We start from the raw sequence: 13,473 nt of genomic DNA on the forward strand, positions 1-13,473 counted from the left end.
GACCCGGTTATAATTCATAGATGCACCACAAGCAACTCCAACTACATTTCTGCTTTGTAAATGTCCGAATTAGGTAACAACTTTGTTCCACCATGAAGTGGTGTCCTACCAAAATTTATATTAACATTAGCACTATGAAAACATAATGTCATTTTTATCACTGCATTTTAACTGAATTTACAGTGACATTCACAAAATTGTCAAATGCTTGCTCCTAAAAAAATTATTTCAAAACCTTTTTTTGATTCGGTGATACAGATAAAACCCATTAAGCTGGAATTAACTGAGTTTCTATTTGAAGTCTTTGGATGCAGTTTTTGTAAAAGAAAAGCTATACTTTGAAGTAGATGTTGACACTTCTTCCAGCTTTCATATGAGGAGAGGTGCACTGTGGCCGCAGGGTGATCATATTTGATGAGCATTTTGTGCAAATTTTTGGTTCGTTGGCAAATTTTTGATACATGGAAATTAAGAAATTAATTTTTATTAAAAATGGACGTTTTAATTTTAATTTTTCCACTCAGTGCTGCCAGAGCAGCTTATTGAAATATAAAAGAAGTCCTACCAATTACACCATTAATTGATTACTATTTTTAGATCTGTATCCTATAATAAAGGAATAAAACTAGTGCAGCAAGAATATTTAGTATGTGCTGTATATACTCCTTTTTTTTTTAAGATTTTATTTATTTATTTGACACAGAGAGAGAGAGAGAGCACAAGCAGGGGGAGTGGCAGGCAGAGGCAGAGGGAGAAGCAGGCTCCCTGCTAAGCAGGGAGCCTGATGCGGACCCGATCCCAGGACCCCGGGATCATGACCTGAGCTGAAGGCAGTTACTTAACCAACTGAGCTACCCAGGCACCCCAGAATGTGCTCTATATACTCTTATACTCAGGAATGCTCAGCCTTTATTTTCTGTGTGTATTTCACAAATAGGAATCCTATAACTTCACCCATGTTATCCATGGATTGCAGCCCCGACAACCTTACGCTTCTCACTCACACAGGGAGGTAAAACAATCAGTATTTCCTGCTGTATCAAGAGGTTGCAGAAGCACCTAACTTGAACACTTCTTTCACCACCTTAAGCAAGAAGTGAGAATTGTCCTTAGCCCCATGTCTCCAAGTGCCCTGCAAACTGTCCTTGAGAGGCAGATGTTCATTTGCTTGACCTGGAAAGGCTGAGAAAAGGGAAATGCCTTATCAGTTTAACTGAGTGAAAACTGTCCTCATTCTTTTTTTTTTATTTTTTTGTTATGTTAATCCCCATACATTACATCATTAGTTTTTGATGTAGTGTTCCATGATTCATTGTTTGTGTATAACACCCAGTGCTCCATGCAGAACGTGCCCTCCTCAATACCCATCACCAGGCTAACCCATCCTCCCACCCCCCTCCCCTCTAGAACCCTCAGTTTGTTTCTCAGAGCCCATAGTCTCTCATGGTTCGTCTCCCCCTCCGATTTCCCCCCCTTCATTTTTCCCTTCCTGCTATCTTCTTCTTCTTCTTCTTTTTTTTTTTTAACATATAATGTATTATTTGTTTCAGAGGTACAGGTCTGTGATTCAACAGTCTTACACAATTTACAGCGCTCACCATCACACATACCCTCCCCCAAACTGTCCTCATTCTACACGCATCTCACACACATAGAGGGAAGATTAGGACAGAAGCTAAATATGTAAAGGAGATATTCATGAAACCAACTCCAGTTTATTTCATGCAAATATGAATACTAATACCCCATTTAAAATAAAAAATCTCAGACAAATTCTACACTGGACAGGATGCCATGAAATAGTAATAAATTGGTCTGAGTAGGCAGAACAGGATTTGCAGTCACGGGCTACAAGCAATCAAAACTTTGCCCCGACATGTTTGCAAACATGGATCCATAATACACAGGAGAGTAAGTGAAAATCAAACAAAACCAAAAATGGAATGGGCACTGTGAAACAGAAACAAATAAATCAAAAGAAGATTTAGTGGGATATCAGGTAAATAGAAAAAGATTTATTACAGGAAACTGATACAGGTTCTTTTTTAAAAAACATCCATGCACCTGTGGTCATTAATAAAATGCATCAAGGCAGGTTGCCTATTAAAAAACAAACAAGGGGCGCCTGGGTGGCTCAGTTGGTTAAGCCACTGCCTTCGGCTCAGGTCATGATCCTGGAGTCCCGGGATCGAGTCCCACGTCGGGCTCCCTGCTCGGCAGGGAGTCTGCTTCTCCCTCTGACCGCCCCCCCCTGCTCTCTTTCTCTCTCTCTCAAATAAATAAATAAAATCTTTAAAAAACAAACAAACAAACAAACAAATGAACCTCCATATTTATCCTCAGAGGGGGAAAAACTGGTGCGTCAGATGATAAGCAGGTGTTAGGGTAGAATAACATCAATTGAGATAAAGGTTAGGAAGAAATATTATATAGTCATAAATAAAGTAAAAATTGCAACAACATCAACATGCTGTAGCTACAACACATGTAAAATGCATATTGAACCTGAACCAATACTGAAACAATGCAGACTCAGTGACGTTAATGAAAAATGGGGAAATTTCCCCCCCATATTCAGAAAGCTAGGTAAGGATGGTGCTGAGCAAACTCATACATACAAAGAACAGAGAACAGAAGTCCAAATTACCCAGAATAGACATCCAAAAAGTGGAGGTGAGGAAGTGGCAATAGAAGCAATAATCCACCTTATAAGAGAAGATGTTTTATTTTCTTTCTTTTTTTTTTTAAAGATTTTATTTATTTATTTGAGAGAGAGAGAGTGAGAGAGAACATGAGAGGAGAGGGTCAGAGGGAGAAGTAGACTCCCTGCTGAGCAGGGAGCCCATGCGGGACTCAATCCAGGGACTCTGGGATCATGACCTGAGCTGAAGGCAGTTGCCCAACCAACTGAGCCACCCAGGCACCCAAGATGTTTTATTTTCCAGAACAAAAAATAAAATGTGGCTACACACAAACACACCATATTCTAAGGCTCATTTCTGGCAGCTTAACATTTCTATTTTATAGATTTACTTATAATTACAAATACTATCATACACAATCTACTTTATTATTTTTTATTTTTTAAAGATTTTTTATTTTAGAGGGAAAGAGAGAGCGCATGCACGAGTGGGGTGGGGGTGGGGGCGCAGAGAGAGAGAATCTCAAGCAGACTCTCCCCTGAGCACTGAGGCCCAGCTTGGGACCTGGAGATTATGACCTGAGCCAAAACCAAGAGTCAGATGCTTAGCCGCTTAACCGACTGAGCCACCCAGGCACTCCCACAATCTATTTTAAATCTTAACATAATGATCTTAAACTTGACCCGCTGAGACATGTGAAAGTAGGGAAAATGGACCAATAAGAGAGTGATAGCAGTGTTAGTTTTAAACTTCAGTATAAAGCAATGATTATTTAGATAAATTTGATTATAGTAGAGGAATAAACATGCAGGTCGATATAACAAAATGGGTTGAAAATAAAATCTGGCTCAAGAGAAAAAAAAAGAGCAATATATAAAAAGAAATTTTAAAAACATGTGAAATGAGACAACTATTCCTAAATAAATCTAGATGATTGTGTAGCTATTTGAGGAAAACATTAAAGTTAGGTCTTTCTCCCATACCACACACTAAACTACATTCCAGATGGCAAAAATGGAAAAAATAATAACTTATGAAAATTAGGAGAAATATAAGCAACTAATGATCCAATTTGTGAATGGAGACAAATTTTCTGAGTGATCATCAAGTGAATTAATCACAGTAGAAAATATCAGCATACCAGACTCCTTAAAATGAAAAGAAAAACTTCTCTAAATCGCAATGAAGGGTGATTTCGATAGGCAAAGACATACCTTGAAGGCAATAAACCCTGTAAATGGATAATATTCCATATATATATATATATATATATATATATAGTTTTGAAATGACAAGAAAAATCCTAAAAACTGGTAGAAGAGGGAAAAAGGGTCATGAACAGATAATTCATAGAAGAGAAATGTAAATGTCATTTAAAATTCGCAACATTATTCAAACACACTTTTCATTGTAGCTAATCTATTTTGGAAAAGAGTTTGCATTTTCTTTTCTTTTTTTAAAGATTTTATTTATTTGACACAGAAAGAGAGAACAAGCAGGGGGAGGGGCAGGCAGAGGGAGAGGCAGGCTCCCTCCTGAGCAAGGAACCCGTTGCGGAACTCGTTCCCAGGACCCCAGGATCATGACCCGGGCTGAAGGCAGCCACTTAACCGACTGAGCCACCCAGGCGCCCCTGCATTTTCTTTTCACATAAAACATTCACATGCCTTAAGATCTAGCAATTCCATCCAACCAAATAGAGGTCTGCACATGTACAGAGGGAGATAGGCAAACTGTTAATCATGGTAACGCTGCTAATTGCTACCTGGAATCTGGAGGAAGGATGACATCTTATAAAATATTTTATACAGATTTTTACATGAAAAGACACAGAACTCACGGGAAACAAACAAACAAAATTCAAGGCAAGATGAGGAGTGCACAGAACATAGGCCAAGCTTTGAGGAGAGAGTTAAGAGAGAAATAAACGATTTAGGAGAGTAGCTACCTGTCTTAGTCTGTTCAGGATGCTATATAACAGAACAATAACAAAATACTATAAACTAGGTAGCTTACAAGCAACAGAAGTTTTGTTTTGTTTTGTTTTTCTCATAGCTCTGGAGGCTGGAAGCCCAAGATCAGGGCACCAACAGAGTCCGTGTCTGGTGAGAACTTTTTGGATAAGTGGCCATCTTTTTCCCATGTTCTCACATGGCTGAAGAGACAAGGAATCCTTCTCCAGCCTCTTTTATACCTAGTCGCCTCCCAAAGGCTCTACCTACTAACCCCATCACCTTGGGAGTTAGGATTTCATTTTGAATTTAATTGTGAATTTTGAGTGGACACACACATTTGGTCCATAACACTACCATTTATGCAAAATACAGAAAATTACAAGAGATCAGAAGCTCTCAGGGTGCATTAGACTATACTTTCTTGGTAGGCTATATATTCATTTCCTGGGGCTACTGCAAGAAACTCCCACAAACTGGGTGGTTTAAAACAGAAAGTGTTTTTTCATAGTCTGGAGGCTACAAATCCAAAATTAAGATGTGAAGTAGGTTGCTTCATTCTAAGGGAGAATCAGTTCCATGCCACTCTCTTAGCCTCTAGAGAAAATTGATTCTGTTCTGGAGGATGGAAGTCCAAGATCAAGGTGTCAACAGGTTGGATTTCTTCTGAGGACTCTCTCCTTAGTTTGCAGATGTCTGACTTCTCCCTGTGTCTTCACAAGGCCATCCATCTGTACGTGTCTGTGTCATAATCTCCTCTTCTTATAAGGACACCACTCATGATGGATCAGGGCCTGTCCATATGACCTCATTTTACTTTACTTATCTTTTCAAAGGTCCTATAACTAAACACAGTCACCTTCTGAGGTCCTGGGGTTAGGATTTTAAGAGGATGCTGTTCAGCCCATAATAGCAGAGAAAAAGGTTGTTAGTGGACTATTAACACAAGTTGTAAATGGAAAATCCCCAAGTCGATCTGTAAATATCCTACACTATCTTTAGGGAAACAGTAAAACGTATGTTAGAAGTGCTTTTACGTATGTGTCCTATGTCTAAAGCTCTACCAGGTTGTATAAAATTCTGGAAGAAATGTTCAAAATCAACCATATATCCTAAATGGTAGGAATAAATATTAAGTGAAAGGAAGTTTCAGGTCATCTGCAGAGGCTAGATTAGCCTAATCTTGTTTCATGCCTCGGGTGTTACAAATGCCTTTTCAGTAGAGCGGCTCACCTATCCTGGTTTTGCACCAAAGGGAATGATTCTGTGGGGAGGCCCTACCCTCTAAAAAGGCAGTAAAGAAGCAGTGATGATTAGCCCTTAATACTGGGCTTGAAGACCTCCTTAAATATACATCCTACCAATAAGCCAATTTATTTCTAAACAAATCACTGTATTTATTACTCCAGCTGTAGGATTTCCACCTTCAAATATGGAAAGTAGCACTGGTGAATCAAAGGAGAATGAGAAACCTGTCAGGTGACCTGGTTCTAATGAATCTGTGTCCATTCACATGAACAGTATAACCAGTTAATCAGCAAAAAAATCAACCAAACAAAAATTAAAGATGCATCTTCACTAAGAATCAATTATGAGTGAAGTCCACGGTCTAGGGTCACCGTGAGTCAATTTTAGTGCACATAATCCTGGTGTCACCTGCTTCCCAGAGAGGAGTCTATGTGGCTTTAACTTATAAACCCACGGCACTTGGGGGATGTTTCTATGCCCCCACCAAAATCCTTGAGTCTTAAGAACAAAAGCTCCATTTACTCCTAATGACAATGGTGCTCTGAGGCTTGGACATCGAATGGACCATTTATTGCAGTTGACTTTGAATCCAAGTCCTTTATCTTAGGAGTAATGAGACTCAAGTCAAGAAAGAGAAAATGATTTTCCCAAGATCACACAGGCTCTCCGTGGCATATCTGAACTGTGCTCTGTAGGAAATCTAGCTTCAAAATTCTCCTGGGAAGATCAACTGTTAGATTTTCCCTAGCAGGTCTCAGGTAGACTCCAAGTAAGAAAATGGTTTCCCCGATTCCCTTTGATGAATGACTAAAATTTATCAAGCAAGTGATTAAAAGAAATACTGCATAAGTGATTTAATGACCCGACTCTCTCTTTCCTACCAGATAAAAAAATGAGTTTTGAGCGAAGGTGTAGCGTCATTTACAATTCATTTGGATAAACACTGAGTAAAGTTTGGGAAGGGCTAAGAAAACAAACAAACAAACATAATTAATGCTAATGTCTTTTATTTTCCTCAAGAACACAGCACATCCTTTGTAACAAGCTCTCATGCAGCCTTACATACTGACCTCAACTGGCACTTCTTCATCGTTTTTCACATTTTTATGTGCTTTACCTTAATATCACCCAAACTACTTGTCGTTCCCCAAACGTGTCCTATTACCTTCTACTTCTGAACCTTTACATGTAGTAATCCTTTAATTGACCTTGTTTCTCTCTACAGGAAAAATAATTAGCATGTACTGAGTGCCCATTCTGTACAGGTACTTTACCTTATCTTGAACATTTTAGTTCTAAAAAATAAAATTGGCCGAGACTCTCTAGTAATCCAACCATTTTTTAAAAATGTAATTTCTTGCCATATTTCTGTGCCCAGTTCTCATCTCGTTTCTCAATTTCAATAATTAGGCTTCTGTCTTAGTCCCTCAGTAGAAGTCTACCACTGAGCCACTCATGTTTTCTCTCTGTTCACACCCAGGATTAAGTGTTACTATCTGCCTTCAGACTCATAGCTCTCTGCTTTATTTCATCTCCCGTGTGTCATATTGTGAAGAACATGACATCAATTAGTAGCCAAGAGGTATGGGCTAGACTTCAGGATTTACCATTTCCTGGTCATACAAATTAAGGAAAATCATAGTCTCTCCAAGTATTGGCTGTAGAAACTGGCTGTTGATCCCTACCTCACTGGTAGATACGTTCTTATATGTAGTGTAGGCAGAGTGTACCATAAACACTAAGGCGATATGCAAAAGGTTGGGGGGGGGGTAAGAATTAACATGACATTTCCCTGCTGAATCGCCTGTTGAAGCTCTCCCTTATCCATCAGACCCTGTGGATCTCTACTACATGCCTGCTGCCAGGCATGGCACATAACCCACCTGCCTGACCTAACTCTCCTCTCATAAGCTCCTGAGACCACCTTGCAGAGCTCCCTAGGAAAAGACCTCACTCATACTTGAAAATGTCAGAAAGCCAATTCAAACTATGTAAGAAAAAATGGGAAATTTTAGCTCACATACATGAGAACCTCTGCCGGTGTTCTGGCTTCAGACATTACACCTATCTGACGGCTTTAAAAGATTTATTTCTTCTCCAGATGTCAGTCATGGTGGTCTAATGTGGTGGCAGAAGAGAAGCTGCTTGCACTGTTAAAAGTGTATCATTCCATACTTGAGATCAACAGACATGATGATTCTCTATCCCAAGAGTTCTAGGAAAAGCTGTGGAATTGAATCTTTTTGGATTGGTTTGTGTCAAGAGTTCTTTCCTTCTTGGCTAAGGGATAGATATGCTTATTTCCCAGATCAGAGTCCCATGCCTCTCCTGGAGCTTAGTTATGTGGGGAGTAAGTCTATTTGAACTCCTTGGTCTAAAGAGGTAGAGAAATCTACATAAGGAGTTATAGAGTGATGAAAGCAAAATAAGGATGACTATGTCCCAGGGAGGCAAAAACAACAGATATCCCAAAGATCAGGTTTGCTTTGTCCTGCTCTTGGTCATTTCCATTCAAAAGTCCCAAATACCTTGTACCATGCCTTAAATCTGACAGCAGGCTCTGCCCCACTTCTTCTCTTGAGCTTATTTCTGATGTGTGCTTCTTCAGAATGCCTTTTTTTTTTTTTAATGCTTTTTGATAGAATTAAAGACCAAGAAGAGGAAAAGCCACTCTAAGTTAATGATTAAAAAGGAGAGTAGGTGACTCTAAAAGTACCATGGTCCTAAAGTATTAAAGAAATGATATTAAAATCAAGACTTTGCAAGTCAATTGATTTTCTAAGAACTAATCCGAGCCTTTGCCAGCTGGCCACTAAAAGAACGCAAACAGATGCATATCGTTAAGGACAGGCGACCTGCAGTTTGCATCTGTCACTGCTTCTGGATGATTTTTTTAAGGGGACTACATGCTGTGTGATTTGGAATGAGTCATTTTTACTTTCTGGGACTCAGTTTAATTAAATGTAGAAGGATGATTATTTATTCAACAACAACAACAGCAACAACAGCAAAACTATTAGCCACTTCCTAACTGCCAAACACTGGAAACATGCCAAGGAAAGAGTCCCTTGATTGAGTCTTGAAAGATGAGAATGTATTTGTCAGAATGACAAAGGTGTGGGCAGGGACTCTGTTCCAGGCAAAAGGCACACTGTAAGCAAGCCAAGGATGGTAAAACAACTTGGCAATTTTGAGTACTTCAAAGAAATTCAGGATGTGAAGAAGTGAATAATGAGATTAACAGATCTTAAATGCAGAGACAATCCTTTCTGGTCTTGCATTTTGAATTTCCAAAGATGAGTTTTGCAAGCTTCCTTTCAAATTCAAATTTAGGGAACTTGGGTTAGGTTAGCACAAGGACTGGGGCACATTATATGTGAGAGGAAATGATCATGATCTGATTGGCATCCGTGTTTACTTTGCAGTTGAAAGGGCCTCATATGGAATTATCTGATTTAGGCTGGATGAGAATTTGCGTTATTGTTCGGCAAGTATTCATTTCTATTCCTCTCCCGCTGTGGAGAGGAATACTTGTTTGATGTAGGAATCTTGGGCTCAGGTAATTGTTCGGGAGATGAATATCCCTTGTTTTTCCAGCTGATCCAAAGAAAATGAGAAGTCATGTGGAATGGAACAGAACACAACCCAAGAACAGGAATCAAGCCCAGGTGGCCCACAGTCTAAAGAGGAATCACTCAGCTTAGATCAGCTGGACATGAGAACAGCAGCTTGTTATTGAAAGCTTCTGAACTTAGATGGTTTGTTATGCAGTATTATTGTGACAACAGCTGACTAATAGAGTCTTTTCTAAGATGACAATGAAAAGGGACATCGGTACTTTTCCCTTTACTCCTTGTCCCTGTCATCCTTCATTTCTTTTCCAATTCAAAATGACCAGGGTATTTTGTGGTAAAACCAGGTGTAAAACTCAGTGAAATGACAGCTCTTAAGGAATAACTCGGCAGTTAATTCTTTGCCAATTCACACATGTCCAGATATGTCCGGGGCCCTGCATGGTGAGGCACCAGGACAAATTAGCTTCTAGAAAACAATTTATATTAATGTCAGTGCCATGAGCAAGCTCACATGTTGCTCAATGACAATGAGCAGATGAATAGTAAAAGGGGGTTATGTTGTTCTTCAGCCCCTGCTCCCTCCAGGTACGGGGAGGCTGTGACAAAACATGGCGACCCTGTTATTAGAACTCTGTAAGACATTTTGAGTTCATGGCAGCAATGCTTTGTGCTCTATGAAATTGTCTATAAAACAAGTGATGGTGAATTATATTTTAAACACTTCATTTTACTTTGCTACAAGTTCAGAGCTCGGCTTCAAGATCTTCATTGTACTACACACACACACACGCACACACACACACAAGCACAGTTATAAATAAAACACCTTAGTAGTTCGCCAAAGCTCTAACATGGCAGAGAGGAGATGATATAATCTGATCTTTGCCTATTTCTTTGTCCTCATCTGAAACCATTTACCTCTTCTTGCATCTGTCAAATTCCCTTCTGCTTGGGGGCTCTGCAATTGCTGCTTTTGTTGTTTGGAGCTCTTTTCATCCTCCCTGCTCATTTAATTAACGCCTATTCTTATTTTTGCTATTAGTTCAAACCTCCTAAGAAAAACTCCCCTGAATACCCAGCCTACATTTGATTTCCCTGGAAAACATTCCCACTGCTCCCAGTCCATTTTCTTCATAGTCTTCATCAGAGTTTGTGATTATATTTTCATATAAGTGCTTTCTTAACATATTCTCCTCCACTCTGCTGTAAGATCTACGTGAACCTGACCTGATGGCAACTCACTATTCTATATGCGATGCTTCGTATGAGACCGGCTATATAAGCAGGATAAATGCACATCCTGGTTTGCCAAGAACAGTCATGGTTTGTGCATATTATATGGCATAATTAATGTTCTCTTTCATAATTAGCACTCTCTTTCACTCTTAAAATTGTCCTGCTGAGTACAATAGATCATGAAGTCATGGCCCATGTAAATGATCCTAGTAATAATGTTGAATGACCCTCTTTTCCTTTAGCAACAATTTGTTCACCTAAGCCTCTTTGTTCCTTCATGTATAATGGTTCTACTCTAGACATGCTTAGATGTTTCTAAATTTGGAACAGATATTCAGTTCTGATTGTCACCTGGGCCACATAGCACCTTGAAAACTGTTGAGGTCAGTAAGCTCTATATTATAAGGTGTTTCAAGTCCCCATTGCCATCATGGTTGAAAATTCTTTCAATGTGCATCATAGGTCTGGCACTTCTGACAGCATTTATTCATTTATCATCTCAAGTCAGTAATCATGCATCCAGAGAAAACTGGGCTATATCACATATCAGTTTAAGAGCATAGATCCTAGGACCTTATTGCCATGGGGTGCTGACACCAATGAAATAAACACAACTGGTGAAAATTATGGGGAAAATAAACAACTATTTAAAATATCTAGAAATTGTCATAAGATCATATGGAAAGTTAAAAAAAAATTCAAGAAAATCTACTAAAACTTGATGAGAAGAGCAAGATACAAAGACGTCACAAAAAGGAAATTTCAGAATATATTTTATGACTATAGACATAAAAATCTTTAACGAAATACTAGCAAGCCTATTCTAGCAGCATATTAGAAACATCATTTGCCATGACTAAGCGGGATTTATTCCAGGAATCCAAAGTTGGTTTAAAATCTGAAAATCAATTCATATAATACAGCATACCAATAGAATAACAAACAAAAACCATATGATCATATCCATTGATAAATAAAAACTTTTGATAAAATCCGACGTGCTTTCTTTAACAAAAAAACACTCAAGAAACTAGAAATAGGAGTGAACTTCCTCAGTCTGAGAAAGAAAATTTATAAAAACTCCAAAGATAATATCATACTAACAGCCAAAAGACTGAATGCTTTCATCTTGAGATCAGGGACTATTAAGAATATCTGTTCTCACTGTTTAGTAACATCATACTTGAGATTATTGTCAGGACAATTGCACAAAAGAAAATTAAAATTAAAAATTAAAAGTATCAAAATTAAATGATCAGAAATGAAACAATTCCTAGGTGACAGTATCTTAAACTAAATGAAAATGAAAAGTGACATGAAAAATTGTGGGATGGAGCAATGTAGTGTCAGTTTCAGCCTAGTATTAGTGATGCCATTGGTTAGGAATGCCTGAGGCACTTAGCATGGGTCCATATTATTTGTGGTGAGCCCCCACAGACATTTCCCAGATTGGAGCCAATGTTGTGGCTGGACTGGCCCTTGTGGTTCTTATTATAATTGCAGGACACCACATTTCAATAAAAAACCACCAGGAACTTTGGGGAACAAGATTTTTTACTTACAAGTCATGGAAGGTACATAGCATGCATGAAGGCCACACAGCTAGGACGTGGGTATAGAGAGAGGAAGTAGACCTGAGGCCCTGCCTTTATTAGTGTTTGAGGGTGGGGTACCTACTGTTTTGTGAGTTCACTCCTTATTGGCAAACTTAAAGCATGAGAACAGGAATTAGGGTGTGGGAAGGGAGAAACGGGGTCACTCAAGTGGTCAGTTCCCGAGGCCGCCCAAAGAACATTATGGGTGGGGGCTGTGTAATTCCTTATCTGGTTGTTTTGCTAGTGGCTGTGTCATAGAGCTGGAAATATATTTATTCAGGAAAGACGTCCTTGAAATGAATGCCTCAGCAATCAAAAGCTTAATGTCAGGCACTTACATTATAATCGAAAAGCTTAATATCCAGCACTTGCACTACAAGCAGAAACAGCACTTAGAGGGAAATTTATAGCATTGAATGCATGTGTTAGAAAAAGAGGGACCTAAAGTCAATTATCTAAGTCTCCAAAAGAAGAAAGTAGAAAAAGTATATCAAAATCAATCCCATGTAAGTAGAAGAAAATAAATAATAACAATTAGAGCAGAAAATAAAGGCCATTGGAAGCAGAAAATCAATGAAACCAAAAGCTGGTTCTTCTAAAAGATCAATAAAGTCAATAAGCCTCTAGCCAGGCTGACTTTAAAAAAATAGTAAAGTAAGAGAGAGGGCACAAATTTCCCATATCAGAAAAGAAAGAGGGGGCATTATTACAGATCCCATGGAAATGAAAAGGATGATAAAGAAATACCATGAACAACTCTTTGCCCACAAATTTGATAATCTTAATGAAACGGGGCCGATTCTTTGAAAAACACTATATGCCAAAATTCACACAAGATGAAATAAACAATCTCAATAGGACTATATCTATTAAAGAAATTGAATCAATAGTAACTTTCCAGGAAAGAAAGCACCAGGCCCAGATCAGTTCACTCATGAATTCTACCAAACATTCGAAGAAGAACTTACACTAATTATCTACAACCTTTCTCAAAAGAGAGAAGCAAACAAAGTATTTCTTACTCATTCTATGAGCCTAGCATTAGCATAATACCAAAATCAGACATAGGCATTACAAGAAATGAACACTATAGGCCAATATCTCTCATGAAAGTAGATGTAAAAATTCTCAACAAAATATTAGCAAATCAAATCTTAAAAAAGCAGAATAAGAATTATATACCACAACCAAGTGGAATTCATCTCTGGATTATAAGGCTGGTTCA

Source organism: Mirounga angustirostris, unplaced genomic scaffold (assembly GCF_029215605.1).
Source record: "Mirounga angustirostris isolate CCGP_5_RB_7025 unplaced genomic scaffold, mMirAng1.0.hap1 SCAF_2, whole genome shotgun sequence".
Taxonomy (NCBI): domain Eukaryota; kingdom Metazoa; phylum Chordata; class Mammalia; order Carnivora; family Phocidae; genus Mirounga; species Mirounga angustirostris.